Source organism: Hypomesus nipponensis, chromosome 9 (assembly GCF_054491055.1).
Source record: "Hypomesus nipponensis isolate SF chromosome 9, ASM5449105v1, whole genome shotgun sequence".
NCBI classification, from domain to species: domain Eukaryota; kingdom Metazoa; phylum Chordata; class Actinopteri; order Osmeriformes; family Osmeridae; genus Hypomesus; species Hypomesus nipponensis.
The window spans coordinates 27,160,714-27,186,167 of NC_140369.1; the positions used below are offsets into that span (position 1 = coordinate 27,160,714).

General features: G+C 55.9%; 43 non-coding genes across 43 annotated transcripts; all 43 read left to right on the top strand.

Moving 5' to 3' along the window:
• Nucleotides 1-89: 89 nt before the first annotated feature.
• Nucleotides 90-162, top strand: trnam-cau (transfer RNA methionine (anticodon CAU)). Its single transcript has one exon. It is a non-coding gene; the product is annotated as a tRNA-Met (tRNA).
• Nucleotides 163-641: 479 nt separating this feature from the next.
• Nucleotides 642-714, top strand: trnam-cau (transfer RNA methionine (anticodon CAU)). The gene has a single exon. It is a non-coding gene; the product is annotated as a tRNA-Met (tRNA).
• A 201-nt stretch (nt 715-915) lies between these two features.
• Nucleotides 916-988, top strand: trnam-cau (transfer RNA methionine (anticodon CAU)). The gene has a single exon. It is a non-coding gene; the product is annotated as a tRNA-Met (tRNA).
• A 662-nt stretch (nt 989-1,650) lies between these two features.
• Nucleotides 1,651-1,723, top strand: trnam-cau (transfer RNA methionine (anticodon CAU)). The gene has a single exon. It is a non-coding gene; the product is annotated as a tRNA-Met (tRNA).
• Nucleotides 1,724-2,381: 658 nt separating this feature from the next.
• On the top strand, nt 2,382-2,454 carry trnam-cau (transfer RNA methionine (anticodon CAU)). Its single transcript has one exon. It is a non-coding gene; the product is annotated as a tRNA-Met (tRNA).
• Nucleotides 2,455-3,112: 658 nt separating this feature from the next.
• trnam-cau (transfer RNA methionine (anticodon CAU)) lies at nt 3,113-3,185 on the top strand. Its single transcript has one exon. It is a non-coding gene; the product is annotated as a tRNA-Met (tRNA).
• A 201-nt stretch (nt 3,186-3,386) lies between these two features.
• On the top strand, nt 3,387-3,459 carry trnam-cau (transfer RNA methionine (anticodon CAU)). The gene has a single exon. It is a non-coding gene; the product is annotated as a tRNA-Met (tRNA).
• A 205-nt stretch (nt 3,460-3,664) lies between these two features.
• trnam-cau (transfer RNA methionine (anticodon CAU)) lies at nt 3,665-3,737 on the top strand. Its single transcript has one exon. It is a non-coding gene; the product is annotated as a tRNA-Met (tRNA).
• A 201-nt stretch (nt 3,738-3,938) lies between these two features.
• On the top strand, nt 3,939-4,011 carry trnam-cau (transfer RNA methionine (anticodon CAU)). Its single transcript has one exon. It is a non-coding gene; the product is annotated as a tRNA-Met (tRNA).
• A 432-nt stretch (nt 4,012-4,443) lies between these two features.
• trnam-cau (transfer RNA methionine (anticodon CAU)) lies at nt 4,444-4,516 on the top strand. Its single transcript has one exon. It is a non-coding gene; the product is annotated as a tRNA-Met (tRNA).
• A 662-nt stretch (nt 4,517-5,178) lies between these two features.
• trnam-cau (transfer RNA methionine (anticodon CAU)) lies at nt 5,179-5,251 on the top strand. Its single transcript has one exon. It is a non-coding gene; the product is annotated as a tRNA-Met (tRNA).
• A 658-nt stretch (nt 5,252-5,909) lies between these two features.
• On the top strand, nt 5,910-5,982 carry trnam-cau (transfer RNA methionine (anticodon CAU)). The gene has a single exon. It is a non-coding gene; the product is annotated as a tRNA-Met (tRNA).
• A 201-nt stretch (nt 5,983-6,183) lies between these two features.
• On the top strand, nt 6,184-6,256 carry trnam-cau (transfer RNA methionine (anticodon CAU)). The gene has a single exon. It is a non-coding gene; the product is annotated as a tRNA-Met (tRNA).
• Nucleotides 6,257-6,461: 205 nt separating this feature from the next.
• Nucleotides 6,462-6,534, top strand: trnam-cau (transfer RNA methionine (anticodon CAU)). Its single transcript has one exon. It is a non-coding gene; the product is annotated as a tRNA-Met (tRNA).
• A 201-nt stretch (nt 6,535-6,735) lies between these two features.
• On the top strand, nt 6,736-6,808 carry trnam-cau (transfer RNA methionine (anticodon CAU)). Its single transcript has one exon. It is a non-coding gene; the product is annotated as a tRNA-Met (tRNA).
• A 662-nt stretch (nt 6,809-7,470) lies between these two features.
• Nucleotides 7,471-7,543, top strand: trnam-cau (transfer RNA methionine (anticodon CAU)). The gene has a single exon. It is a non-coding gene; the product is annotated as a tRNA-Met (tRNA).
• A 658-nt stretch (nt 7,544-8,201) lies between these two features.
• On the top strand, nt 8,202-8,274 carry trnam-cau (transfer RNA methionine (anticodon CAU)). Its single transcript has one exon. It is a non-coding gene; the product is annotated as a tRNA-Met (tRNA).
• A 201-nt stretch (nt 8,275-8,475) lies between these two features.
• trnam-cau (transfer RNA methionine (anticodon CAU)) lies at nt 8,476-8,548 on the top strand. Its single transcript has one exon. It is a non-coding gene; the product is annotated as a tRNA-Met (tRNA).
• A 205-nt stretch (nt 8,549-8,753) lies between these two features.
• trnam-cau (transfer RNA methionine (anticodon CAU)) lies at nt 8,754-8,826 on the top strand. The gene has a single exon. It is a non-coding gene; the product is annotated as a tRNA-Met (tRNA).
• Nucleotides 8,827-9,027: 201 nt separating this feature from the next.
• On the top strand, nt 9,028-9,100 carry trnam-cau (transfer RNA methionine (anticodon CAU)). The gene has a single exon. It is a non-coding gene; the product is annotated as a tRNA-Met (tRNA).
• Nucleotides 9,101-9,762: 662 nt separating this feature from the next.
• trnam-cau (transfer RNA methionine (anticodon CAU)) lies at nt 9,763-9,835 on the top strand. The gene has a single exon. It is a non-coding gene; the product is annotated as a tRNA-Met (tRNA).
• Nucleotides 9,836-10,493: 658 nt separating this feature from the next.
• trnam-cau (transfer RNA methionine (anticodon CAU)) lies at nt 10,494-10,566 on the top strand. The gene has a single exon. It is a non-coding gene; the product is annotated as a tRNA-Met (tRNA).
• Nucleotides 10,567-11,224: 658 nt separating this feature from the next.
• trnam-cau (transfer RNA methionine (anticodon CAU)) lies at nt 11,225-11,297 on the top strand. The gene has a single exon. It is a non-coding gene; the product is annotated as a tRNA-Met (tRNA).
• A 201-nt stretch (nt 11,298-11,498) lies between these two features.
• trnam-cau (transfer RNA methionine (anticodon CAU)) lies at nt 11,499-11,571 on the top strand. Its single transcript has one exon. It is a non-coding gene; the product is annotated as a tRNA-Met (tRNA).
• Nucleotides 11,572-12,285: 714 nt separating this feature from the next.
• trnam-cau (transfer RNA methionine (anticodon CAU)) lies at nt 12,286-12,358 on the top strand. The gene has a single exon. It is a non-coding gene; the product is annotated as a tRNA-Met (tRNA).
• Nucleotides 12,359-12,559: 201 nt separating this feature from the next.
• Nucleotides 12,560-12,632, top strand: trnam-cau (transfer RNA methionine (anticodon CAU)). Its single transcript has one exon. It is a non-coding gene; the product is annotated as a tRNA-Met (tRNA).
• Nucleotides 12,633-13,294: 662 nt separating this feature from the next.
• On the top strand, nt 13,295-13,367 carry trnam-cau (transfer RNA methionine (anticodon CAU)). Its single transcript has one exon. It is a non-coding gene; the product is annotated as a tRNA-Met (tRNA).
• A 201-nt stretch (nt 13,368-13,568) lies between these two features.
• trnam-cau (transfer RNA methionine (anticodon CAU)) lies at nt 13,569-13,641 on the top strand. Its single transcript has one exon. It is a non-coding gene; the product is annotated as a tRNA-Met (tRNA).
• Nucleotides 13,642-14,355: 714 nt separating this feature from the next.
• On the top strand, nt 14,356-14,428 carry trnam-cau (transfer RNA methionine (anticodon CAU)). Its single transcript has one exon. It is a non-coding gene; the product is annotated as a tRNA-Met (tRNA).
• A 201-nt stretch (nt 14,429-14,629) lies between these two features.
• Nucleotides 14,630-14,702, top strand: trnam-cau (transfer RNA methionine (anticodon CAU)). Its single transcript has one exon. It is a non-coding gene; the product is annotated as a tRNA-Met (tRNA).
• A 204-nt stretch (nt 14,703-14,906) lies between these two features.
• Nucleotides 14,907-14,979, top strand: trnam-cau (transfer RNA methionine (anticodon CAU)). The gene has a single exon. It is a non-coding gene; the product is annotated as a tRNA-Met (tRNA).
• Nucleotides 14,980-15,180: 201 nt separating this feature from the next.
• trnam-cau (transfer RNA methionine (anticodon CAU)) lies at nt 15,181-15,253 on the top strand. Its single transcript has one exon. It is a non-coding gene; the product is annotated as a tRNA-Met (tRNA).
• A 205-nt stretch (nt 15,254-15,458) lies between these two features.
• trnam-cau (transfer RNA methionine (anticodon CAU)) lies at nt 15,459-15,531 on the top strand. Its single transcript has one exon. It is a non-coding gene; the product is annotated as a tRNA-Met (tRNA).
• Nucleotides 15,532-16,135: 604 nt separating this feature from the next.
• Nucleotides 16,136-16,208, top strand: trnam-cau (transfer RNA methionine (anticodon CAU)). The gene has a single exon. It is a non-coding gene; the product is annotated as a tRNA-Met (tRNA).
• Nucleotides 16,209-16,409: 201 nt separating this feature from the next.
• Nucleotides 16,410-16,482, top strand: trnam-cau (transfer RNA methionine (anticodon CAU)). The gene has a single exon. It is a non-coding gene; the product is annotated as a tRNA-Met (tRNA).
• A 2,842-nt stretch (nt 16,483-19,324) lies between these two features.
• trnam-cau (transfer RNA methionine (anticodon CAU)) lies at nt 19,325-19,397 on the top strand. The gene has a single exon. It is a non-coding gene; the product is annotated as a tRNA-Met (tRNA).
• A 609-nt stretch (nt 19,398-20,006) lies between these two features.
• On the top strand, nt 20,007-20,079 carry trnam-cau (transfer RNA methionine (anticodon CAU)). Its single transcript has one exon. It is a non-coding gene; the product is annotated as a tRNA-Met (tRNA).
• A 431-nt stretch (nt 20,080-20,510) lies between these two features.
• Nucleotides 20,511-20,583, top strand: trnam-cau (transfer RNA methionine (anticodon CAU)). Its single transcript has one exon. It is a non-coding gene; the product is annotated as a tRNA-Met (tRNA).
• Nucleotides 20,584-21,790: 1,207 nt separating this feature from the next.
• On the top strand, nt 21,791-21,863 carry trnam-cau (transfer RNA methionine (anticodon CAU)). Its single transcript has one exon. It is a non-coding gene; the product is annotated as a tRNA-Met (tRNA).
• An 879-nt stretch (nt 21,864-22,742) lies between these two features.
• trnam-cau (transfer RNA methionine (anticodon CAU)) lies at nt 22,743-22,815 on the top strand. The gene has a single exon. It is a non-coding gene; the product is annotated as a tRNA-Met (tRNA).
• Nucleotides 22,816-23,421: 606 nt separating this feature from the next.
• On the top strand, nt 23,422-23,494 carry trnam-cau (transfer RNA methionine (anticodon CAU)). The gene has a single exon. It is a non-coding gene; the product is annotated as a tRNA-Met (tRNA).
• A 704-nt stretch (nt 23,495-24,198) lies between these two features.
• On the top strand, nt 24,199-24,271 carry trnam-cau (transfer RNA methionine (anticodon CAU)). The gene has a single exon. It is a non-coding gene; the product is annotated as a tRNA-Met (tRNA).
• Nucleotides 24,272-24,880: 609 nt separating this feature from the next.
• trnam-cau (transfer RNA methionine (anticodon CAU)) lies at nt 24,881-24,953 on the top strand. Its single transcript has one exon. It is a non-coding gene; the product is annotated as a tRNA-Met (tRNA).
• Nucleotides 24,954-25,454: the final 501 nt, after the last annotated feature.

A 25,454-nucleotide genomic window follows, 5' to 3' on the forward strand; every position in this document is an offset into this window, starting at 1 on the left:
TTTGTCCGCCGATAACTGGCAGGCTGTCAAGCGCCTTTTCCGCAGCACCTTCTGACCTGGGTGGGGGGAGGGCCACTGCCATGCAGAATGCCTCGTTGGCGCAGTAGGCAGCGCGTCAGTCTCATAATCTGAAGGTCGTGAGTTCGAGCCTCACACGGGGCAGGTATTTTAGAAAAAGTAGGACATTGTCAATTCCGTTTCAAAATTGAATGGACGCACGGCAGAGGGTATTTTCAGCTGGTGATCTTCATCCAGCAACCGGGCTGCGCTTTGTTTTGTCCGCCGATAACTGGCAGGCCGTCAAGCGCGGTTTCCACAGCACCTTCTGAGGTGGGTGGGGGGAGGGCCACTGCCATGCAGCATGCCTCGTTGGCGCAGTAGGCAGTGCGTCAGTCTCATAATCTGAAAGTCGTGAGTTCGAGCCTCACATGGGGCAGGTATTTTAGAAAAATTAGGTAGGACATTGTCACGTCCGTTTCAAAATGGAATGGACGCACGGCAGAGGGTGTTTGCAGCTGGTGATCTTCAGCCAGCAACCGGGCTGCGCTTTTTTTTCTCCGCTGATACCTGGCAGGCCGTCAAGCGCCTTTTCCACAGCACCTTCTGACCTGGGTGGGGGGAGGGCCACTGCCGTGCAGCATGCCTCGTTGGCGCAGTAGGCAGCGCGTCAGTCTCATAATCTGAAGGTCGTGAGTTCGAGCCTCACACGGGGCAGGTGTTTTAGAAAAAGTAGGACATTGTCAATTCCGTTTCAAAATGGAATGGACGCACGGCAGAGGGTATTTTCAGCTGGTGATCTTCAGCCAGCAACCGGGCTTCGCTTTTTTTTGTCCGCCGATAACTGGCAGGCTGTCAAGCGCCTTTTCCACAGCACCTTCTGACCTGGGTGGGGGGAGGGCCACTGCCATGCAGCATGCCTCGTTGGCGCAGTAGGCAGCGCGTCAGTCTCATAATCTGAAGGTCGTGAGTTCGAGCCTCACACAGGGCAGGTATTTTAGAAAAAGTAGGTAGGACATTGTCACATCCGTTTCAAAATGGAATGGACGCACGTCAGAGGGTGTTTGCAGCTGGTCATCTTCAGCCAGCAACCGGCTGCGCTTTTTTTTCTCCGCCGATACCTGGCAGGCCGTCAAGCGCCGTTTCCACAGCACCTTCTGACCGGGTGGGGGGAGGGCCACTGCCATGCAGCATGCCTCGTTGGCGCAGTAGGCAGCCCGTCAGTCTCATAATCTGAAGGTCGTCTTGTGACTTCCGTTTCAAAATGGAATGGACGCAGGGCAGAGGGTGTCTGCAGCTGGTGATCTTCAGCCAGCAACTGGGCTGCGCTTTTTTTTCCTCCGCCGATACCTGGCAGGCTGTCAAGCGCCGTTTCCACAGCACCTTCTGACCTGGGTTGGTGGAGGGCCACTGCCACGCAGCATGCCTCGTTGGCGCAGTAAGCAGCGTGTCAGTCTCATAATCTGAAGGTCGTCTTGTCACTTCCGTTTCAAAATGGAATGGAAGCACGGCAGAGGGTGTTTGCAGCTGGTGATCTTCAGCCAGCAACCGGGCTGCGCTTTTTTTTCTCCGCCGATACCTGGCAGGCCGTCAAGCGCCTTTTCCACAGCACCTTCTGACCTGGGTGGGGGGAGGGCCACTGCCATGCAGCATGCCTCGTTGGCGCAGTAGGCAGCGCGTCAGTCTCATAATCTGAAGGTCGTGAGTTCGAGCCTCACACGGGGCAGGTATTTTAGAAAAAGTAGGACATTGTCAATTCCGTTTCAAAATGGAATGGACGCACGTCAGAGGGTGTTTGCAGCTGGTCATCTTCAGCCAGCAACCGGCTGCGCTTTTTTTTCTCCGCCGATACCTGGCAGGCCGTCAAGCGCCGTTTCCACAGCACCTTCTGACCGGGTGGGGGGAGGGCCACTGCCATGCAGCATGCCTCGTTGGCGCAGTAGGCAGCCCGTCAGTCTCATAATCTGAAGGTCGTCTTGTGACTTCCGTTTCAAAATGGAATGGACGCAGGGCAGAGGGTGTCTGCAGCTGGTGATCTTCAGCCAGCAACTGGGCTGCGCTTTTTTTTCCTCCGCCGATACCTGGCAGGCTGTCAAGCGCCGTTTCCACAGCACCTTCTGACCTGGGTTGGTGGAGGGCCACTGCCACGCAGCATGCCTCGTTGGCGCAGTAAGCAGCGTGTCAGTCTCATAATCTGAAGGTCGTCTTGTCACTTCCGTTTCAAAATGGAATGGAAGCACGGCAGAGGGTGTTTGCAGCTGGTGATCTTCAGCCAGCAACCGGGCTGCGCTTTTTTTTCTCCGCCGATACCTGGCAGGCCGTCAAGCGCCTTTTCCACAGCACCTTCTGACCTGGGTGGGGGGAGGGCCACTGCCATGCAGCATGCCTCGTTGGCGCAGTAGGCAGCGCGTCAGTCTCATAATCTGAAGGTCGTGAGTTCGAGCCTCACACGGGGCAGGTATTTTAGAAAAAGTAGGACATTGTCAATTCCGTTTCAAAATGGAATGGACGCACGTCAGAGGGTGTTTGCAGCTGGTCATCTTCAGCCAGCAACCGGCTGCGCTTTTTTTTCTCCGCCGATACCTGGCAGGCCGTCAAGCGCCGTTTCCACAGCACCTTCTGACCGGGTGGGGGGAGGGCCACTGCCATGCAGCATGCCTCGTTGGCGCAGTAGGCAGCCCGTCAGTCTCATAATCTGAAGGTCGTCTTGTGACTTCCGTTTCAAAATGGAATGGACGCAGGGCAGAGGGTGTCTGCAGCTGGTGATCTTCAGCCAGCAACTGGGCTGCGCTTTTTTTTCCTCCGCCGATACCTGGCAGGCTGTCAAGCGCCGTTTCCACAGCACCTTCTGACCTGGGTTGGTGGAGGGCCACTGCCACGCAGCATGCCTCGTTGGCGCAGTAAGCAGCGTGTCAGTCTCATAATCTGAAGGTCGTCTTGTCACTTCCGTTTCAAAATGGAATGGAAGCACGGCAGAGGGTGTTTGCAGCTGGTGATCTTCAGCCAGCAACCGGGCTGCGCTTTTTTTTCTCCGCCGATACCTGGCAGGCCGTCAAGCGCCTTTTCCAAAGCACCTTCTGACCTGGGTGGGGGGAGGGCCACTGCCATGCAGCATGCCTCGTTGGCGCAGTAGGCAGCGCGTCAGTCTCATAATCTGAAGGTCGTGAGTTCGAGCCTCACACGGGGCAGGTATTTTAGAAAAAGTAGGACATTGTCAATTCCGTTTCAAAATTGAATGGACGCACGGCAGAGGGTATTTTCAGCTGGTGATCTTCAGCCAGCAACCGGGCTGCGCTTTGTTTTGTCCGCCGATAACTGGCAGGCCGTCAAGCGCGGTTTCCACAGCACCTTCTGAGGTGGGTGGGGGGAGGGCCACTGCCATGCAGCATGCCTCGTTGGCGCAGTAGGCAGCGCGTCAGTCTCATAATCTGAAGGTCGTGAGTTCGAGCCTCACATGGGGCAGGTATTTTAGAAAAATTAGGTAGGACATTGTCACGTCCGTTTCAAAATGGAATGGACGCACGGCAGAGGGTGTTTGCAGCTGGTGATCTTCAGCCAGCAACCGGGCTGCGCTTTTTTTTCTCCGCTGATACCTGGCAGGCCGTCAAGCGCCTTTTCCACAGCACCTTCTGACCTGGGTGGGGGGAGGGCCACTGCCATGCAGCATGCCTCGTTGGCGCAGTAGGCAGCGCGTCAGTCTCATAATCTGAAGGTCGTGAGTTCGAGCCTCACACGGGGCAGGTATTTTAGAAAAAGTAGGACATTGTCAATTCCGTTTCAAAATGGAATGGACGCACGGCAGAGGGTATTTTCAGCTGGTGATCTTCAGCCAGCAACCGGGCTTCGCTTTTTTTTGTCCGCCGATAACTGGCAGGCTGTCAAGCGCCTTTTCCACAGCACCTTCTGACCTGGGTGGGGGGAGGGCCACTGCCATGCAGCATGCCTCGTTGGCGCAGTAGGCAGCGCGTCAGTCTCATAATCTGAAGGTCGTGAGTTCGAGCCTCACACAGGGCAGGTATTTTAGAAAAAGTAGGTAGGACATTGTCACATCCGTTTCAAAATGGAATGGACGCACGTCAGAGGGTGTTTGCAGCTGGTCATCTTCAGCCAGCAACCGGCTGCGCTTTTTTTTCTCCGCCGATACCTGGCAGGCCGTCAAGCGCCGTTTCCACAGCACCTTCTGACCGGGTGGGGGGAGGGCCACTGCCATGCAGCATGCCTCGTTGGCGCAGTAGGCAGCCCGTCAGTCTCATAATCTGAAGGTCGTCTTGTGACTTCCGTTTCAAAATGGAATGGACGCAGGGCAGAGGGTGTCTGCAGCTGGTGATCTTCAGCCAGCAACCGGGCTTCGCTTTTTTTTGTCCGCCGATAACTGGCAGGCTGTCAAGCGCCTTTTCCACAGCACCTTCTGACCTGGGTGGGGGGAGGGCCACTGCCATGCAGCATGCCTCGTTGGCGCAGTAGGCAGCGCGTCAGTCTCATAATCTGAAGGTCGTGAGTTCGAGCCTCACACAGGGCAGGTATTTTAGAAAAAGTAGGTAGGACATTGTCACATCCGTTTCAAAATGGAATGGACGCACGTCAGAGGGTGTTTGCAGCTGGTCATCTTCAGCCAGCAACCGGCTGCGCTTTTTTTTCTCCGCCGATACCTGGCAGGCCGTCAAGCGCCGTTTCCACAGCACCTTCTGACCGGGTGGGGGGAGGGCCACTGCCATGCAGCATGCCTCGTTGGCGCAGTAGGCAGCCCGTCAGTCTCATAATCTGAAGGTCGTCTTGTGACTTCCGTTTCAAAATGGAATGGACGCAGGGCAGAGGGTGTCTGCAGCTGGTGATCTTCAGCCAGCAACTGGGCTGCGCTTTTTTTTCCTCCGCCGATACCTGGCAGGTTGTCAAGCGCCGTTTCCACAGCACCTTCTGACCTGGGTTGGTGGAGGGCCACTGCCACGCAGCATGCCTCGTTGGCGCAGTAAGCAGCGTGTCAGTCTCATAATCTGAAGGTCGTCTTGTCACTTCCGTTTCAAAATGGAATGGAAGCACGGCAGAGGGTGTTTGCAGCTGGTGATCTTCAGCCAGCAACCGGGCTGCGCTTTTTTTTCTCCGCCGATACCTGGCAGGCCGTCAAGCGCCTTTTCCACAGCACCTTCTGACCTGGGTGGGGGGAGGGCCACTGCCATGCAGCATGCCTCGTTGGCGCAGTAGGCAGCGCGTCAGTCTCATAATCTGAAGGTCGTGAGTTCGAGCCTCACACGGGGCAGGTATTTTAGAAAAAGTAGGACATTGTCAATTCCGTTTCAAAATGGAATGGACGCACGTCAGAGGGTGTTTGCAGCTGGTCATCTTCAGCCAGCAACCGGCTGCGCTTTTTTTTCTCCGCCGATACCTGGCAGGCCGTCAAGCGCCGTTTCCACAGCACCTTCTGACCGGGTGGGGGGAGGGCCACTGCCATGCAGCATGCCTCGTTGGCGCAGTAGGCAGCCCGTCAGTCTCATAATCTGAAGGTCGTCTTGTGACTTCCGTTTCAAAATGGAATGGACGCAGGGCAGAGGGTGTCTGCAGCTGGTGATCTTCAGCCAGCAACTGGGCTGCGCTTTTTTTTCCTCCGCCGATACCTGGCAGGCTGTCAAGCGCCGTTTCCACAGCACCTTCTGACCTGGGTTGGTGGAGGGCCACTGCCACGCAGCATGCCTCGTTGGCGCAGTAAGCAGCGTGTCAGTCTCATAATCTGAAGGTCGTCTTGTCACTTCCGTTTCAAAATGGAATGGAAGCACGGCAGAGGGTGTTTGCAGCTGGTGATCTTCAGCCAGCAACCGGGCTGCGCTTTTTTTTCTCCGCCGATACCTGGCAGGCCGTCAAGCGCCTTTTCCAAAGCACCTTCTGACCTGGGTGGGGGGAGGGCCACTGCCATGCAGCATGCCTCGTTGGCGCAGTAGGCAGCGCGTCAGTCTCATAATCTGAAGGTCGTGAGTTCGAGCCTCACACGGGGCAGGTATTTTAGAAAAAGTAGGACATTGTCAATTCCGTTTCAAAATTGAATGGACGCACGGCAGAGGGTATTTTCAGCTGGTGATCTTCAGCCAGCAACCGGGCTGCGCTTTGTTTTGTCCGCCGATAACTGGCAGGCCGTCAAGCGCGGTTTCCACAGCACCTTCTGAGGTGGGTGGGGGGAGGGCCACTGCCATGCAGCATGCCTCGTTGGCGCAGTAGGCAGCGCGTCAGTCTCATAATCTGAAGGTCGTGAGTTCGAGCCTCACATGGGGCAGGTATTTTAGAAAAATTAGGTAGGACATTGTCACGTCCGTTTCAAAATGGAATGGACGCACGGCAGAGGGTGTTTGCAGCTGGTGATCTTCAGCCAGCAACCGGGCTGCGCTTTTTTTTCTCCGCTGATACCTGGCAGGCCGTCAAGCGCCTTTTCCACAGCACCTTCTGACCTGGGTGGGGGGAGGGCCACTGCCATGCAGCATGCCTCGTTGGCGCAGTAGGCAGCGCGTCAGTCTCATAATCTGAAGGTCGTGAGTTCGAGCCTCACACGGGGCAGGTATTTTAGAAAAAGTAGGACATTGTCAATTCCGTTTCAAAATGGAATGGACGCACGGCAGAGGGTATTTTCAGCTGGTGATCTTCAGCCAGCAACCGGGCTTCTCTTTTTTTTGTCCGCCGATAACTGGCAGGCTGTCAAGCGCCTTTTCCACAGCACCTTCTGACCTGGGTGGGGGGAGGGCCACTGCCATGCAGCATGCCTCGTTGGCGCAGTAGGCAGCGCGTCAGTCTCATAATCTGAAGGTCGTGAGTTCGAGCCTCACACAGGGCAGGTATTTTAGAAAAAGTAGGTAGGACATTGTCACATCCGTTTCAAAATGGAATGGACGCACGTCAGAGGGTGTTTGCAGCTGGTCATCTTCAGCCAGCAACCGGCTGCGCTTTTTTTTCTCCGCCGATACCTGGCAGGCCGTCAAGCGCCGTTTCCACAGCACCTTCTGACCGGGTGGGGGGAGGGCCACTGCCATGCAGCATGCCTCGTTGGCGCAGTAGGCAGCCCGTCAGTCTCATAATCTGAAGGTCGTCTTGTGACTTCCGTTTCAAAATGGAATGGACGCAGGGCAGAGGGTGTCTGCAGCTGGTGATCTTCAGCCAGCAACTGGGCTGCGCTTTTTTTTCCTCCGCCGATACCTGGCAGGCTGTCAAGCGCCGTTTCCACAGCACCTTCTGACCTGGGTTGGTGGAGGGCCACTGCCACGCAGCATGCCTCGTTGGCGCAGTAAGCAGCGTGTCAGTCTCATAATCTGAAGGTCGTCTTGTCACTTCCGTTTCAAAATGGAATGGAAGCACGGCAGAGGGTGTTTGCAGCTGGTGATCTTCAGCCAGCAACCGGGCTGCGCTTTTTTTTCTCCGCCGATACCTGGCAGGCCGTCAAGCGCCTTTTCCACAGCACCTTCTGACCTGGGTGGGGGGAGGGCCACTGCCATGCAGCATGCCTCGTTGGCGCAGTAGGCAGCGCGTCAGTCTCATAATCTGAAGGTCGTGAGTTCGAGCCTCACACGGGGCAGGTATTTTAGAAAAAGTAGGACATTGTCAATTCCGTTTCAAAATGGAATGGACGCACGTCAGAGGGTATTTTCAGCTGGTCATCTTCAGCCAGCAACCGGCTGCGCTTTTTTTTCTCCGCCGATACCTGGCAGGCCGTCAAGCGCCGTTTCCACAGCACCTTCTGACCGGGTGGGGGGAGGGCCACTGCCATGCAGCATGCCTCGTTGGCGCAGTAGGCAGCCCGTCAGTCTCATAATCTGAAGGTCGTCTTGTGACTTCCGTTTCAAAATGGAATGGACGCAGGGCAGAGGGTGTCTGCAGCTGGTGATCTTCAGCCAGCAACTGGGCTGCGCTTTTTTTTCCTCCGCCGATACCTGGCAGGCTGTCAAGCGCCGTTTCCACAGCACCTTCTGACCTGGGTTGGTGGAGGGCCACTGCCACGCAGCATGCCTCGTTGGCGCAGTAAGCAGCGTGTCAGTCTCATAATCTGAAGGTCGTCTTGTCACTTCCGTTTCAAAATGGAATGGAAGCACGGCAGAGGGTGTTTGCAGCTGGTGATCTTCAGCCAGCAACCGGGCTGCGCTTTTTTTTCTCCGCCGATACCTGGCAGGCCGTCAAGCGCCTTTTCCAAAGCACCTTCTGACCTGGGTGGGGGGAGGGCCACTGCCATGCAGCATGCCTCGTTGGCGCAGTAGGCAGCGCGTCAGTCTCATAATCTGAAGGTCGTGAGTTCGAGCCTCACACGGGGCAGGTATTTTAGAAAAAGTAGGACATTGTCAATTCCGTTTCAAAATTGAATGGACGCACGGCAGAGGGTATTTTCAGCTGGTGATCTTCAGCCAGCAACCGGGCTGCGCTTTGTTTTGTCCGCCGATAACTGGCAGGCCGTCAAGCGCGGTTTCCACAGCACCTTCTGAGGTGGGTGGGGGGAGGGCCACTGCCATGCAGCATGCCTCGTTGGCGCAGTAGGCAGCGCGTCAGTCTCATAATCTGAAGGTCGTGAGTTCGAGCCTCACATGGGGCAGGTATTTTAGAAAAATTAGGTAGGACATTGTCACGTCCGTTTCAAAATGGAATGGACGCACGGCAGAGGGTGTTTGCAGCTGGTGATCTTCAGCCAGCAACCGGGCTGCGCTTTTTTTTCTCCGCTGATACCTGGCAGGCCGTCAAGCGCCTTTTCCACAGCACCTTCTGACCTGGGTGGGGGGAGGGCCACTGCCATGCAGCATGCCTCGTTGGCGCAGTAGGCAGCGCGTCAGTCTCATAATCTGAAGGTCGTGAGTTCGAGCCTCACACGGGGCAGGTATTTTAGAAAAAGTAGGACATTGTCAATTCCGTTTCAAAATGGAATGGACGCACGGCAGAGGGTATTTTCAGCTGGTGATCTTCAGCCAGCAACCGGGCTTCGCTTTTTTTTGTCCGCCGATAACTGGCAGGCTGTCAAGCGCCTTTTCCACAGCACCTTCTGACCTGGGTGGGGGGAGGGCCACTGCCATGCAGCATGCCTCGTTGGCGCAGTAGGCAGCGCGTCAGTCTCATAATCTGAAGGTCGTGAGTTCGAGCCTCACACAGGGCAGGTATTTTAGAAAAAGTAGGTAGGACATTGTCACATCCGTTTCAAAATGGAATGGACGCACGTCAGAGGGTGTTTGCAGCTGGTCATCTTCAGCCAGCAACCGGCTGCGCTTTTTTTTCTCCGCCGATACCTGGCAGGCCGTCAAGCGCCGTTTCCACAGCACCTTCTGACCGGGTGGGGGGAGGGCCACTGCCATGCAGCATGCCTCGTTGGCGCAGTAGGCAGCCCGTCAGTCTCATAATCTGAAGGTCGTCTTGTGACTTCCGTTTCAAAATGGAATGGACGCAGGGCAGAGGGTGTCTGCAGCTGGTGATCTTCAGCCAGCAACTGGGCTGCGCTTTTTTTTCCTCCGCCGATACCTGGCAGGCTGTCAAGCGCCGTTTCCACAGCACCTTCTGACCTGGGTTGGTGGAGGGCCACTGCCACGCAGCATGCCTCGTTGGCGCAGTAAGCAGCGTGTCAGTCTCATAATCTGAAGGTCGTCTTGTCACTTCCGTTTCAAAATGGAATGGAAGCACGGCAGAGGGTGTTTGCAGCTGGTGATCTTCAGCCAGCAACCGGGCTTCGCTTTTTTTTCTCCGCCGATACCTGGCAGGCCGTCAAGCGCCTTTTCCACAGCACCTTCTGACCTGGGTGGGGGGAGGGCCACTGCCATGCAGCATGCCTCGTTGGCGCAGTAGGCAGCGCGTCAGTCTCATAATCTGAAGGTCGTGAGTTCGAGCCTCACACGGGGCAGGTATTTTAGAAAAAGTAGGACATTGTCAATTCCGTTTCAAAATGGAATGGACGCACGTCAGAGGGTGTTTGCAGCTGGTCATCTTCAGCCAGCAACCGGCTGCGCTTTTTTTTCTCCGCCGATACCTGGCAGGCCGTCAAGCGCCGTTTCCACAGCACCTTCTGACCGGGTGGGGGGAGGGCCACTGCCATGCAGCATGCCTCGTTGGCGCAGTAGGCAGCCCGTCAGTCTCATAATCTGAAGGTCGTCTTGTGACTTCCGTTTCAAAATGGAATGGACGCAGGGCAGAGGGTGTCTGCAGCTGGTGATCTTCAGCCAGCAACTGGGCTGCGCTTTTTTTTCCTCCGCCGATACCTGGCAGGCTGTCAAGCGCCGTTTCCACAGCACCTTCTGACCTGGGTTGGTGGAGGGCCACTGCCACGCAGCATGCCTCGTTGGCGCAGTAAGCAGCGTGTCAGTCTCATAATCTGAAGGTCGTCTTGTCACTTCCGTTTCAAAATGGAATGGAAGCACGGCAGAGGGTGTTTGCAGCTGGTGATCTTCAGCCAGCAACCGGGCTGCGCTTTTTTTTCTCCGCCGATACCTGGCAGGCCGTCAAGCGCCTTTTCCACAGCACCTTCTGACCTGGGTGGGGGGAGGGCCACTGCCATGCAGCATGCCTCGTTGGCGCAGTAGGCAGCGCGTCAGTCTCATAATCTGAAGGTCGTGAGTTCGAGCCTCACACGGGGCAGGTATTTTAGAAAAAGTAGGACATTGTCAATTCCGTTTCAAAATGGAATGGACGCACGTCAGAGGGTGTTTGCAGCTGGTCATCTTCAGCCAGCAACCGGCTGCGCTTTTTTTTCTCCGCCGATACCTGGCAGGCCGTCAAGCGCCGTTTCCACAGCACCTTCTGACCGGGTGGGGGGAGGGCCACTGCCATGCAGCATGCCTCGTTGGCGCAGTAGGCAGCCCGTCAGTCTCATAATCTGAAGGTCGTCTTGTGACTTCCGTTTCAAAATGGAATGGACGCAGGGCAGAGGGTGTCTGCAGCTGGTGATCTTCAGCCAGCAACTGGGCTGCGCTTTTTTTTCCTCCGCCGATACCTGGCAGGCTGTCAAGCGCCGTTTCCACAGCACCTTCTGACCTGGGTTGGTGGAGGGCCACTGCCACGCAGCATGCCTCGTTGGCGCAGTAAGCAGCGTGTCAGTCTCATAATCTGAAGGTCGTCTTGTCACTTCCGTTTCAAAATGGAATGGAAGCACGGCAGAGGGTGTTTGCAGCTGGTGATCTTCAGCCAGCAACCGGGCTGCGCTTTTTTTTCTCCGCCGATACCTGGCAGGCCTTCAAGCGCCTTTTCCAAAGCACCTTCTGACCTGGGTGGGGGGAGGGCCACTGCCATGCAGCATGCCTCGTTGGCGCAGTAGGCAGCGCGTCAGTCTCATAATCTGAAGGTCGTGAGTTCAAGCCTCACACGGGGCAGGTATTTTAGAAAAAGTAGGACATTGTAAATTCCGTTTCAAAATTGAATGGACGCACGGCAGAGGGTATTTTCAGCTGGTGATCTTCAGCCAGCAACCGGGCTGCGCTTATTTTTGTCCGCCGATAACTGGCAGGCTGTCAAGCGCCTTTTCCACAGCACCTTCTGACCTGGGTGGGGGGAGGGCCACTGCCATGCAGCATGCCTCGTTGGCGCAGTAGGCAGGGCGTCAGTCTCATAATCTGAAGGTCGTGAGTTCGAGCCTCACACGGGGCAGGTATTTTAGAAAAAGTAGGTAGGACATTGTCACGTCCGTTTCAAAATGGAATGGACGCACGGCAGAGGGTGTTTGCAGCTTGCGATCTTTAGCCAGAAACCGGGCTGCGCTTATCTTTCCTCAGCCGATACCTGGCAGGCCGTCAAGCTCCGTTTCCACAGCACCTCCTGACCTGGGTGGGGGGAGGGCCACTGCCATGCAGCATAACTTGTTGGCGCAGTAGGCAGCGCGTCAGTCTCATAATCTGAAGGTCGTGAGTTCGAGCCTCACACGGGGCAGGTATTTTAGAAAAAGTAGGTAGGACATTGTCACGTCCGTTTCAAAATGGAATGGACGCACGGCAGAGGGTGTTTGCAGCTGGTGATCTTCAGCCAGCAACCGGGCTGCGCCTTTTTTTCTCCGTCGATACCTGGCAGGCCGTCAAGCGCGGTTTCCACAGCACCTTCTGACCTGGGTGGGGGGAGGGCCACTGCCATGCAGCATGCCTCGTTGGCGCAGTAGGCAGCCCGTCAGTCTCATAATCTGAAGGTCGTCTTGTGACTTCCGTTTCAAAATGGAATGGACGCAGGGCAGAGGGTGTCTGCAGCTGGTGATCTTCAGCCAGCAACTGGGCTGCGCTTTTTTTTCCTCCGCCGATACCTGGCAGGCTGTCAAGCGCCGTTTCCACAGCACCTTCTGACCTGGGTTGGTGGAGGGCCACTGCCACGCAGCATGCCTCGTTGGCGCAGTAGGCAGCGCGTCAGTCTCATAATCTGAAGGTCGTGAGTTCGAGCCTCACACGGGGCAGGTATTTTAGAAAAAGTAGGACATTGTCAATTCCGTTTCAAAATGGAATGGACGCACGGCAGAGGGTGTTTGCAGCTGGTGATCTTCATCCAGCAACCGGGCTGCGCTTTTTTTTGTCCGCCGATAACTGGCAGGCCGTCAAGCGCCTTTTCCACAGCACCTTCTGACCTGGGTGGGGGGAGGGCCACTGCCATGCAGCATGCCTCGTTGGCGCAGTAGGCAGCGCGTCAGTCTCATAATCTGAAGGTCGTGAGTTCGAGCCTCACACAGGGCAGGTATTTTAGAAAAAGTAGGTAGGACATTGTCACATCCGTTTCAAAATGGAATGGACGCACGTCAGAGGGTGTTTGCAGCTGGTCATCTTCAGCCAGCAACCGGCTGCGCTTTTTTTTCTCCGCCGATACCTGGCAGGCCGTCAAGCGCCGTTTCCACAGCACCTTCTGACCGGGTGGGGGGAGGGCCACTGCCATGCAGCATGCCTCGTTGGCGCAGTAGGCAGCCCGTCAGTCTCATAATCTGAAGGTCGTCTTGTGACTTCCGTTTCAAAATGGAATGGACGCAGGGCAGAGGGTGTCTGCAGCTGGTGATCTTCAGCCAGCAACTGGGCTGCGCTTTTTTTTCCTCCGCCGATACCTGGCAGGCTGTCAAGCGCCGTTTCCACAGCACCTTCTGACCTGGGTTGGTGGAGGGCCACTGCCACGCAGCATGCCTCGTTGGCGCAGTAAGCAGCGTGTCAGTCTCATAATCTGAAGGTCGTCTTGTCACTTCCGTTTCAAAATGGAATGGAAGCACGGCAGAGGGTGTTTGCAGCTGGTGATCTTCAGCCAGCAACCGGGCTGCGCTTTTTTTTCTCCGCCGATACCTGGCAGGCCTTCAAGCGCCTTTTCCAAAGCACCTTCTGACCTGGGTGGGGGGAGGGCCACTGCCATGCAGCATGCCTCGTTGGCGCAGTAGGCAGCGCGTCAGTCTCATAATCTGAAGGTCGTGAGTTCAAGCCTCACACGGGGCAGGTATTTTAGAAAAAGTAGGACATTGTAAATTCCGTTTCAAAATTGAATGGACGCACGGCAGAGGGTATTTTCAGCTGGTGATCTTCAGCCAGCAACCGGGCTGCGCTTATTTTTGTCCGCCGATAACTGGCAGGCTGTCAAGCGCCTTTTCCACAGCACCTTCTGACCTGGGTGGGGGGAGGGCCACTGCCATGCAGCATGCCTCGTTGGCGCAGTAGGCAGGGCGTCAGTCTCATAATCTGAAGGTCGTGAGTTCGAGCCTCACACGGGGCAGGTATTTTAGAAAAAGTAGGTAGGACATTGTCACGTCCGTTTCAAAATGGAATGGACGCACGGCAGAGGGTGTTTGCAGCTTGCGATCTTTAGCCAGAAACCGGGCTGCGCTTATCTTTCCTCAGCCGATACCTGGCAGGCCGTCAAGCTCCGTTTCCACAGCACCTCCTGACCTGGGTGGGGGGAGGGCCACTGCCATGCAGCATAACTTGTTGGCGCAGTAGGCAGCGCGTCAGTCTCATAATCTGAAGGTCGTGAGTTCGAGCCTCACACGGGGCAGGTATTTTAGAAAAAGTAGGTAGGACATTGTCACGTCCGTTTCAAAATGGAATGGACGCACGGCAGAGGGTGTTTGCAGCTGGTGATCTTCAGCCAGCAACCGGGCTGCGCCTTTTTTTCTCCGTCGATACCTGGCAGGCCGTCAAGCGCGGTTTCCACAGCACCTTCTGACCTGGGTGGGGGGAGGGCCACTGCCATGCAGCATGCCTCGTTGGCGCAGTAGGCAGCCCGTCAGTCTCATAATCTGAAGGTCGTCTTGTGACTTCCGTTTCAAAATGGAATGGACGCAGGGCAGAGGGTGTCTGCAGCTGGTGATCTTCAGCCAGCAACTGGGCTGCGCTTTTTTTTCCTCCGCCGATACCTGGCAGGCTGTCAAGCGCCGTTTCCACAGCACCTTCTGACCTGGGTTGGTGGAGGGCCACTGCCACGCAGCATGCCTCGTTGGCGCAGTAGGCAGCGCGTCAGTCTCATAATCTGAAGGTCGTGAGTTCGAGCCTCACACGGGGCAGGTATTTTAGAAAAAGTAGGACATTGTCAATTCCGTTTCAAAATGGAATGGACGCACGGCAGAGGGTGTTTGCAGCTGGTGATCTTCATCCAGCAACCGGGCTGCGCTTTTTTTTGTCCGCCGATAACTGGCAGGCCGTCAAGCGCCTTTTCCACAGCACCTTCTGACCTGGGTGGGGGGAGGGCCACTGCCATGCAGCATGCCTCGTTGGCGCAGTAGGCAGCGCGTCAGTCTCATAATCTGAAGGTCGTGAGTTCGAGCCTCACACAGGGCAGGTATTTTAGAAAAAGTAGGTAGGACATTGTCACATCCGTTTCAAAATGGAATGGACGCACGTCAGAGGGTGTTTGCAGCTGGTCATCTTCAGCCAGCAACCGGCTGCGCTTTTTTTTCTCCGCCGATACCTGGCAGGCCGTCAAGCGCCGTTTCCACAGCACCTTCTGACCGGGGTTGGTGGAGGGCCACTGCCATGCAGCATGCCTCGTTGGCGCAGTAGGCAGCGCGTCAGTCTCATAATCTGAAGGTCGTGAGTTCGAGCCTCACACGGGGCAGGTATTTTAGAAAAAGTAGGACATTGTCAATTCCGTTTCAAAATGGAATGGACGCACGGCAGAGGGTATTTTCAGCTGGTGATCTTCAGCCAGCAACCGGGCTGCGCTTTTTTTTGTCCGCCGATAACTGGCAGGCTGTCAAGCGCCTTTTCCACAGCACCTTCTGACCTGGGTGGGGGGAGGGCCACTGCCATGCAGCATGCCTCGTTGGCGCAGTAGGCAGCGCGTCAGTCTCATAATCTGAAGGTCGTGAGTTCGAGCCTCACACAGGGCAGGAATTTTAGAAAAAGTAGGTAGGACATTGTCACATCCGTTTCAAAATGGAATGGAAGCACGGCAGAGGGTGTTTGCAGCTGGTGATCTTCAGCCAGCAACTGGGCTGCGCTTTTTTTTCTCCGCCGATACCTGGCAGGCCGTCAAGCGCCTTTTCCACAGCACCTTCTGACCTGGGTGGGGGGAGGGCCACTGCCATGCAGCATGCCTCGTTGGCGCAGTAGGCAGCGTGTCAGTCTCATAATCTGAAGGTCGTGAGTTCGAGCCTCACACGGGGCAGGTATTTTAGAAAAAATAGGACATTGTCACGTCCGTTTCAAAATGGAATGGAAACACGGCAGAGGGTGTTTGCAGCTGGTCATCTTCAGCCAGCAACCGGCTGCGCTTTTTTTTCTCCGCCGATACCTGGCAGGCCGTCAAGCGCCTTTTCCACAGCACCTTCTGACCGGGTGGGGGGAGGGCCACTGCCATGCAGCATGCCTCGTTGGCGCAGTAGGCAGCGCGTCAGTCTCATAATCTGAAGGTCGTCTTGTGACTTCCGTTTCAAAATGGAATGGACGCACGGCAGAGGGTGTCTGCAGCTGGTGATCTTCAGCCAGCAACTGGGCTGCGCTTTTTTTTCCTCCGCCGATACCTGGCAGGCTGTCAAGCGCCGTTTCCACAGCACCTTCTGACCTGGGTTGGTGGAGGGCCACTGCCACGACATTGTGAATTCCGTTTCAAAATGGAATGGACGCACGGCAGAGGGTGTTTGCAGCTGGTGATCTTCAGCCAGCAACCGGGCTGCGCTTATTTTTCCTCAGCCGATACCTGGCAGGCCGTCAAGCGCGGTTTCCACAGCACCTTCTGAGGTGGGTGGGGGAGGGCCACTGCCATGCAGCATGCCTCGTTGGCGCAGTAGGCAGCGCGTCAGTGTCATAATCTGAAGGTCGTGAGTTCGAGCCTCACACGGGGCAGGTATTTTAGAAAAAATAGGACATTGTCACGTCCGTTTCAAAATGGAATGGACGCACGGCAGAGGGTGTTTGCAGCTGGTGATCTTCATCCAGCAACCGGGCTGCGCTTTTTTTTCTCCGCCGATACCTGGCAGGCCGTCAAGCGCCTTTTCCACAGCACCTTCTGACCTGGGTGGGGGGAGGGCCACTGCCATGCAGCATGCCTCGTTGGCGCAGTAGGCAGCGCGTCAGTCTCATAATCTGAAGGTCGTGAGTTCGAGCCTCACACGGGGCAGGTATTTTAGAAAAAGTAGGACATTGTCACGTCCGTTTCAAAATGGAATGGACGCACGGCAGAGGGTCTTTTCAGCTGGTGATCTTCAGCCAGCAACCGGGCTGCGTTTTTTTTTGTCCGCCGATAACTGGCAGGCTGTCAAGCGCCTTTTCCACAGCACCTTCTGACCTGGGTGGGGGGAGGGCCACTGCCATGTAGCATGCCTCGTTGGCGCAGTAGGCAGCGCGTCAGTCTCATAATCTGAAGGTCGTGAGTTTGAGCCTCACACAGGGCGGGTATTTTAGAAAAAATAGGACATTGTCACGTCCGTTTCAAAATGGAATGGAAACACGGCAGAGGGTGTTTGCAGCTGGTGATCTTCAGCCAGCAACTGGGCTGCTCTTTTTTTTCCTCCGCCGATACCTGGCAGGCTGTCAAGCGCCGTTTCCACAGCACCTTCTGACCTGGGTTGGTGGAGGGCCACTGCCACGACATTGTCAATTCCGTTTCAAAATGGAATGGACGCACGGCAGAGGGTGTTTGCAGCTGGTGATCTTCAGCCAGCAACCGGGCTGCGCTTATTTTTCCTCAGCCGATACCTGGCAGGCCGTCAAGCGCGGTTTCCACAGCACCTTCTGAGGTGGGTGGGGGAGGGCCACTGCCATGCAGCATGCCTCGTTGGCGCAGTAGGTAGCGCGTCAGTGTCATAATCTGAAGGTCGTGAGTTCGAGCCTCACACGCGGCAGGTATTTTAGAAAAAATAGGACATTGTCACGTCCGTTTCAAAATGGAATGGACGCACGGCAGAGGGTGTTTGCAGCTTGTGATCTTCAGCCAGCAACCGGGCTGCGCTTATTTTTCCTCAGCCGATACCTGGCAGGCCGTCAAGCGCGGTTTCCACAGCACCTTCTGAGGTGGGTGGGGGAGGGCCACTGCCATGCAGCATGCCTCGTTGGCGCAGTAGGCAGCCCGTCAGTCTCATAATCTGAAGGTCGTCTTGTGACTTCCGTTTCAAAATGGAATGGACGCACGGCAGAGGGTGTCTGCAGCTGGTGATCTTCAGCCAGCAACTGGACTGCGCTTTTTTTTCCTCCGCCGATACCTGGCAGGCTGTCAAGCGCCGTTTCCACAGCACCTTCTGACCTGGGTTGGTGGAGGGCCACTGCCACGCAGCATGCCTCGTTGGCGCAGTAAGCAGCGTGTCAGTCTCATAATCTGAAGGTCGTCTTGTCACTTCCGTTTCAAAATGGAATGGACGCACGGCAGAGGGTATTTTCAGCTGGTGATCTTCAGCCAGCAACCGGGCTGCGTTTTTTTTTGTCCGCCGATAACTGGCAGGCTGTCAAGCGCCTTTTCCACAGCACCTTCTGACCTGGGTGGGGGGAGGGCCACTGCCATGTAGCATGCCTCGTTGGCGCAGTAGGCAGCGCGTCAGTCTCATAATCTGAAGGTCGTGAGTTTGAGCCTCACACAGGGCGGGTATTTTAGAAAAAATAGGACATTTTCACGTCCGTTTCAAAATGGAATGGAAACACGGCAGAGGGTGTTTGCAGCTGGTGATCTTCAGCCAGCAACTGGGCTGCGCTTTTTTTTCCTCCGCCGATACCTGGCAGGCTGTCAAGCGCCGTTTCCACAGCACCTTCTGACCTGGGTTGGTGGAGGGCCACTGCCACGACATTGTCAATTCCGTTTCAAAATGGAATGGACGCACGGCAGAGGGTGTTTGCAGCTGGTGATCTTCAGCCAGCAACCGGGCTGCGCTTATTTTTCCTCAGCCGATACCTGGCAGGCCGTCAAGCGCGGTTTCCACAGCACCTTCTGAGGTGGGTGGGGGAGGGCCACTGCCATGCAGCATGCCTCGTTGGCGCAGTAGGTAGCGCGTCAGTGTCATAATCTGAAGGTCGTGAGTTCGAGCCTCACACGCGGCAGGTATTTTAGAAAAAATAGGACATTGTCACGTCCGTTTCAAAATGGAATGGACGCACGGCAGAGGGTGTTTGCAGCTTGTGATCTTCAGCCAGCAACCGGGCTGCGCTTATTTTTCCTCAGCCGATACCTGGCAGGCCGTCAAGCGCGGTTTCCACAGCACCTTCTGAGGTGGGTGGGGGAGGGCCACTGCCATGCAGCATGCCTCGTTGGCGCAGTAGGCAGCCCGTCAGTCTCATAATCTGAAGGTCGTCTTGTGACTTCCGTTTCAAAATGGAATGGACGCACGGCAGAGGGTGTCTGCAGCTGGTGATCTTCAGCCAGCAACTGGACTGCGCTTTTTTTTCCTCCGCCGATACCTGGCAGGCTGTCAAGCGCCGTTTCCACAGCACCTTCTGACCTGGGTTGGTGGAGGGCCACTGCCACGCAGCATGCCTCGTTGGCGCAGTAAGCAGCGTGTCAGTCTCATAATCTGAAGGTCGTCTTGTCACTTCCGTTTCAAAATGGAATGGACGCACGGCAGAGGGTATTTTCAGCTGGTGATCTTCAGCCAGCAACCGGGCTGCGTTTTTTTTTGTCCGCCGATAACTGGCAGGCTGTCAAGCGCCTTTTCCACAGCACCTTCTGACCTGGGTGGGGGGAGGGCCACTGCCATGTAGCATGCCTCGTTGGCGCAGTAGGCAGCGCGTCAGTCTCATAATCTGAAGGTCGTGAGTTTGAGCCTCACACAGGGCAGGTATTTTAGAAAAAATAGGACATTGTCACGTCCGTTTCAAAATGGAATGGACGCACGGCAGAGGGTGTTTGCAGCTGGTGATCTTCAGCCAGCAACCGGGCTGCGCTTTTTTTTCCTCCGCCGATACCTGGCAGGCCGTCAAGCGCCGTTTCCACAGCACCTTCTGACCTGGGTGGGGGGAGGGCCACTGCCATGCAGCATGCCTCGTTGGCGCAGTAGGCAGCGCGTCAGTCTCATAATCTGAAGGTCGTGAGTTCGAGCCTCACACAGGGCAGGTATTTTAGAAAAAGTAGGTAGGACATTGTCACATCCGTTTCAAAATGGAATGGACTTACGGCAGAGGGTGTTTGCAGCTGGTCATCTTCAGCCAGCAACCGGCTGCGCTTTTTTTTCTCCGCCAATACCTGGCAGGCCGTCAAGCGCCGTTTCCACAGCACCTTCTGACCAGGGTGGGGGGAGGGCCACTGCCACGCAGCATGCCTCGTTGGCGCAGTAAGCAGCGTGTCAGTCTCATAATCTGAAGGTCGTCTTGTCACTTCTGTTTTAAAATGGAATGGACGCACGGCAGAGGGTGTCTGCAGCTGGTGATCTTCAGCCAGCAACTGGACTGCGCTTTTTATTCCTCCGCCGATACCTGGCAGGCTGTCAAGCGCCGTTTCCACAGCACCTTCTGACCTGGGTTGGTGGAGGGCCACTGCCACGACATTGTCAATTCCGTTTCAAAATGGAATGGACGCACGGCAGAGGGTGTTTGCAGTTGGTGATCTTCAGCCAGCAACCGGGCTGCGCTTATTTTTCCTCAGTCGATACCTGGCAGGCCGTCAAGCGCGGTTTCCACAGCACCTTCTGAGGTGGGTGGGGGAGGGCCACTGCCATGCAGCATGCCTCGTTGGCGCAGTAGGCAGCGCGTCAGTGTCATAATCTGAAGGTCGTGAGTTCGAGCCTCACACGGGGCAGGTATTTTAGAAAAAATAGGACATTGTCACGTCCGTTTCAAAATGGAATGGACGCACGGCAGAGGGTGTTTGCAGCTGGTGATCTTCAGCCAGCAACCGGGCTGCGCTTATTTTTCCTCAGCCGATACCTGGCAGGCCGTCAAGCGCGGTTTCCACAGCACCTTCTGAGGTGGGTGGGGGAGGGCCACTGCCATGCAGCATGCCTCGTTGGCGCAGTAGGCAGCCCGTCAGTCTCATAATCTGAAGGTCGTCTTGTGACTTCCGTTTCAAAATGGAATGGACGCACGGCAGAGGGTGTCTGCAGCTGGTGATCTTCAGCCAGCAACTGGACTGCGCTTTTTTTTCCTCCGCCGATACCTGGCAGGCCGTCAAGCGCCTTTTCCACAGCACCTTCTGACCTGGGTGGGGGGAGGGCCACTGCCATGCAGAATGCCTCGTTGGCGCAGTAGGCAGCGCGTCAGTCTCATAATCTGAAGGTCGTGAGTTCGAGCCTCACACGGGGCAGGTATTTTAGAAAAAGTAGGACATTGTCACGTCCGTTTCAAAATGGAATGGACGCACGGCAGAGGGTATTTTCAGCTGGTGATCTTCAGCCAGCAACCGGGCTGCGTTTTTTTTTGTCCGCCGATAACTGGCAGGCTGTCAAGCGCCTTTTCCACAGCACCTTCTGACCTGGGTGGGGGGAGGGCCACTGCCATGTAGCATGCCTCGTTGGCGCAGTAGGCAGCGCGTCAGTCTCATAATCTGAAGGTCGTGAGTTTGAGCCTCACACAGGGCAGGTATTTTAGAAAAAATAGGACTTTGTCACGTCCGTTTCAAAATGGAATGGACGCACGGCAGAGGGTGTTTGCAGCTGGTGATCTTCAGCCAGCAACCGGGCTGCGCTTTTTTTTCCTCCGCCGATACCTGGCAGGCCGTCAAGCGCCGTTTCCACAGCACCTTCTGACCTGGGTGGGGGGAGGGCCACTGCCATGCAGCATGCCTCGTTGGCGCAGTAGGCAGCGCCAGTGTCATAATCTGAAGGTCGTGAGTTCGAGCCTCACACGGGGCAGGTATTTTAGAAAAAATAGGACATTGTCACGTCCGTTTCAAAATGGAATGGACGCACGGCAGAGGGTGTTTGCAGCTGGTGATCTTCAGCCAGCAACCGGGCTGCGCTTATTTTTCCTCAGCCGATACCTGGCAGGCCGTCAAGCGCGGTTTCCACAGCACCTTCTGAGGTGGGTGGGGGAGGGCCACTGCCATGCAGCATGCCTCGTTGGCGCAGTAGGCAGCCCGTCAGTCTCATAATCTGAAGGTCGTCTTGTGACTTCCGTTTCAAAATGGAATGGACGCACGGCAGAGGGTGTCTGCAGCTGGTGATCTTCAGCCAGCAACTGGACTGCGCTTTTTTTTCCTCCGCCGATACCTGGCAGGCTGTCAAGCGCCGTTTCCACAGCACCTTCTGACCTGGGTTGGTGGAGGGCCACTGCCACGCAGCATGCCTCGTTGGCGCAGTAAGCAGCGTGTCAGTCTCATAATCTGAAGGTCGTCTTGTCACTTCCGTTTCAAAATGGAATGGAAGCACGGCAGAGGGTGTTTGCAGCTGGTGATCTTCAGCCAGCAACCGGGCTGCGCTTTTTTTTCTCCGCCGATACCTGGCAGGCCGTCAAGCGCCTTTTCCACAGCACCTTCTGACCTGGGTGGGGGGAGGGCCACTGCCATGCAGAATGCCTCGTTGGCGCAGTAGGCAGCGCGTCAGTCTCATAATCTGAAGGTCGTGAGTTCGAGCCTCACACGGGGCAGGTATTTTAGAAAAAGTAGGACATTGTCACGTCCGTTTCAAAATGGAATGGACGCACGGCAGAGGGTATTTTCAGCTGGTGATCTTCAGCCAGCAACCGGGCTGCGCTTTTTTTTGTCCGCCGATAACTGGCAGGCTGTCAAGCGCCTTTTCCACAGCACCTTCTGACCTGGGTGGGGGGAGGGCCACTGCCATGTAGCATGCCTCGTTGGCGCAGTAGGCAGCGCGTCAGTCTCATAATCTGAAGGTCGTGAGTTTGAGCCTCACACAGGGCAGGTATTTTAGAAAAAATAGGACATTGTCACGTCCGTTTCAAAATGGAATGGACGCACGGCAGAGGGTGTTTGCAGCTGGTCATCTTCAGCCAGCAACCGGCTGCGCTTTTTTTTCTCCGCCAATACCTGGCAGGCCGTCAAGCGCCGTTTCCACAGCACCTTCTGACCAGGGTGGGGGGAGGGCCACTGCCACGCAGCATGCCTCGTTGAGGCAGTAAGCAGCGTGTCAGTCTCATAATCTGAAGGTCGTCTTGTCACTTCTGTTTTAAAATGGAATGGACGCACGGCAGAGGGTGTCTGCAGCTGGTGATCTTCAGCCAGCAACTGGACTGCGCTTTTTATTCCTCCGCCGATACCTGGCAGGCTGTCAAGCGCCGTTTCCACAGCACCTTCTGACCTGGGTTGGTGGAGGGCCACTGCCACGACATTGTCAATTCCGTTTCAAAATGGAATGGACGCACGGCAGAGGGTGTTTGCAGCTGGTGATCTTCAGCCAGCAACCGGGCTGCGCTTATTTTTCCTCAGCCGAAACCTGGCAGGCCGTCAAGCGCGGTTTCCACAGCACCTTCTGAGGTGGGTGGGGGAGGGCCACTGCCATGCAACATGCCTCGTTGGCGCAGTAGGCAGCGCGTCAGTGTCATAATCTGAAGGTCGTGAGTTCGAGCCTCACACGGGGCAGGTATTTTAGAAAAAATAGGACATTGTCACGTCCGTTTCAAAATGGAATGGAAGCACGGCAGAGGGTGTTTGCAGCTGGTGATCTTCAGCCAGCAACCGGGCTGCGCTTATTTTTCCTCAGCCGATACCTGGCAGGCCGTCAAGCGCGGTTTCCACAGCACCTTCTGAGGTGGGTGGGGGAGGGCCACTGCCATGCAGCATGCCTCGTTGGCGCAGTAGGCAGCCCGTCAGTCTCATAATCTGAAGGTCGTCTTGTGACTTCCGTTTCAAAATGGAATGGACGCACGGCAGAGGGTGTCTGCAGCTGGTGATCTTCAGCCAGCAACTGGACTGCGCTTTTTATTCCTCCGCCGATACCTGGCAGGCTGTCAAGCGCCGTTTCCACAGCACCTTCTGACCTGGGTTGGTGGAGGGCCACTGCCACGACATTGTCAATTCCGTTTCAAAATGGAATGGACGCACGGCAGAGGGTGTTTGCAGCTGGTGATCTTCAGCCAGCAACCGGGCTGCGCTTATTTTTCCTCAGCCGATACCTGGCAGGCCGTCAAGCGCGGTTTCCACAGCACCTTCTGAGGTGGGTGGGGGAGGGCCACTGCCATGCAGCATGCCTCGTTGGCGCAGTAGGCAGCGCGTCAGTGTCATAATCTGAAGGTCGTGAGTTCGAGCCTCACACGGGGCAGGTATTTTAGAAAAAATAGGACATTGTCACGTCCGTTTCAAAATGGAATGGACGCACGGCAGAGGGTGTTTGCAGCTGGTGATCTTCAGCCAGCAACCGGGCTGCGCTTATTTTTCCTCAGCCGATACCTGGCAGGCCGTCAAGCGCGGTTTCCACAGCACCTTCTGAGGTGGGTGGGGGAGGGCCACTGCCATGCAGCATGCCTCGTTTGCGCAGTAGGCAGCCCGTCAGTCTCATAATCTGAAGGTCGTCTTGTGACTTCCGTTTCAAAATGGAATGGACGCACGGCAGAGGGTATTTTCAGCTGGTGATCTTCAGCCAGCAACCGGGCTGCGTTTTTTTTGTCCGCCGATAACTGGCAGGCTGTCAAGCGCCTTTTCCACAGCACCTTCTGACCTGGGTGGGGGGAGGGCCACTGCCATGTAGCATGCCTCGTTGGCGCAGTAGGCAGCGCGTCAGTCTCATAATCTGAAGGTCGTGAGTTTGAGCCTCACACAGGGCAGGTATTTTAGAAAAAATAGGACATTGTCACGTCCGTTTCAAAATGGAATGGACGCACGGCAGAGGGTGTTTGCAGCTGGTGATCTTCAGCCAGCAACCGGGCTGCGCTTTTTTTTCCTCCGCCGATACCTGGCAGGCCGTCAAGCGCCGTTTCCACAGCACCTTCTGACCTGGGTGGGGGGAGGGCCACTGCCATGCAGCATGCCTCGTTGGCGCAGTAGGCAGCGCGTCAGTCTCATAATCTGAAGGTCGTGAGTTCGAGCCTCACACAGGGCAGGTATTTTAGAAAAAGTAGGTAGGACATTGTCACATCCGTTTCAAAATGGAATGGACTTACGGCAGAGGGTGTTTGCAGCTGGTCATCTTCAGCCAGCAACCGGCTGCGCTTTTTTTTCTCCGCCAATACCTGGCAGGCCGTCAAGCGCCGTTTCCACAGCACCTTCTGACCAGGGTGGGGGGAGGGCCACTGCCACGCAGCATGCCTCGTTGGCGCAGTAAGCAGCGTGTCAGTCTCATAATCTGAAGGTCGTCTTGTCACTTCTGTTTTAAAATGGAATGGACGCACGGCAGAGGGTGTCTGCAGCTGGTGATCTTCAGCCAGCAACTGGACTGCGCTTTTTATTCCTCCGCCGATACCTGGCAGGCTGTCAAGCGCCGTTTCCACAGCACCTTCTGACCTGGGTTGGTGGAGGGCCACTGCCACGACATTGTCAATTCCGTTTCAAAATGGAATTGACGCACGGCAGAGGGTGTTTGCAGTTGGTGATCTTCAGCCAGCAACCGGGCTGCGCTTATTTTTCCTCAGTCGATACCTGGCAGGCCGTCAAGCGCGGTTTCCACAGCACCTTCTGAGGTGGGTGGGGGAGGGCCACTGCCATGCAGCATGCCTCGTTGGCGCAGTAGGCAGCGCGTCAGTGTCATAATCTGAAGGTCGTGAGTTCGAGCCTCACACGGGGCAGGTATTTTAGAAAAAATAGGACATTGTCACGTCCGTTTCAAAATGGAATGGACGCACGGCAGAGGGTGTTTGCAGCTGGTGATCTTCAGCCAGCAACCGGGCTGCGCTTATTTTTCCTCAGCCGATACCTGGCAGGCCGTCAAGCGCGGTTTCCACAGCACCTTCTGAGGTGGGTGGGGGAGGGCCACTGCCATGCAGCATGCCTCGTTGGCGCAGTAGGCAGCCCGTCAGTCTCATAATCTGAAGGTCGTCTTGTGACTTCCGTTTCAAAATGGAATGGACGCACGGCAGAGGGTGTCTGCAGCTGGTGATCTTCAGCCAGCAACTGGACTGCGCTTTTTTTTCCTCCGCCGATACCTGGCAGGCTGTCAAGCGCCGTTTCCACAGCACCTTCTGACCTGGGTTGGTGGAGGGCCACTGCCACGCAGCATGCCTCGTTGGCGCAGTAAGCAGCGTGTCAGTCTCATAATCTGAAGGTCGTCTTGTCACTTCCGTTTCAAA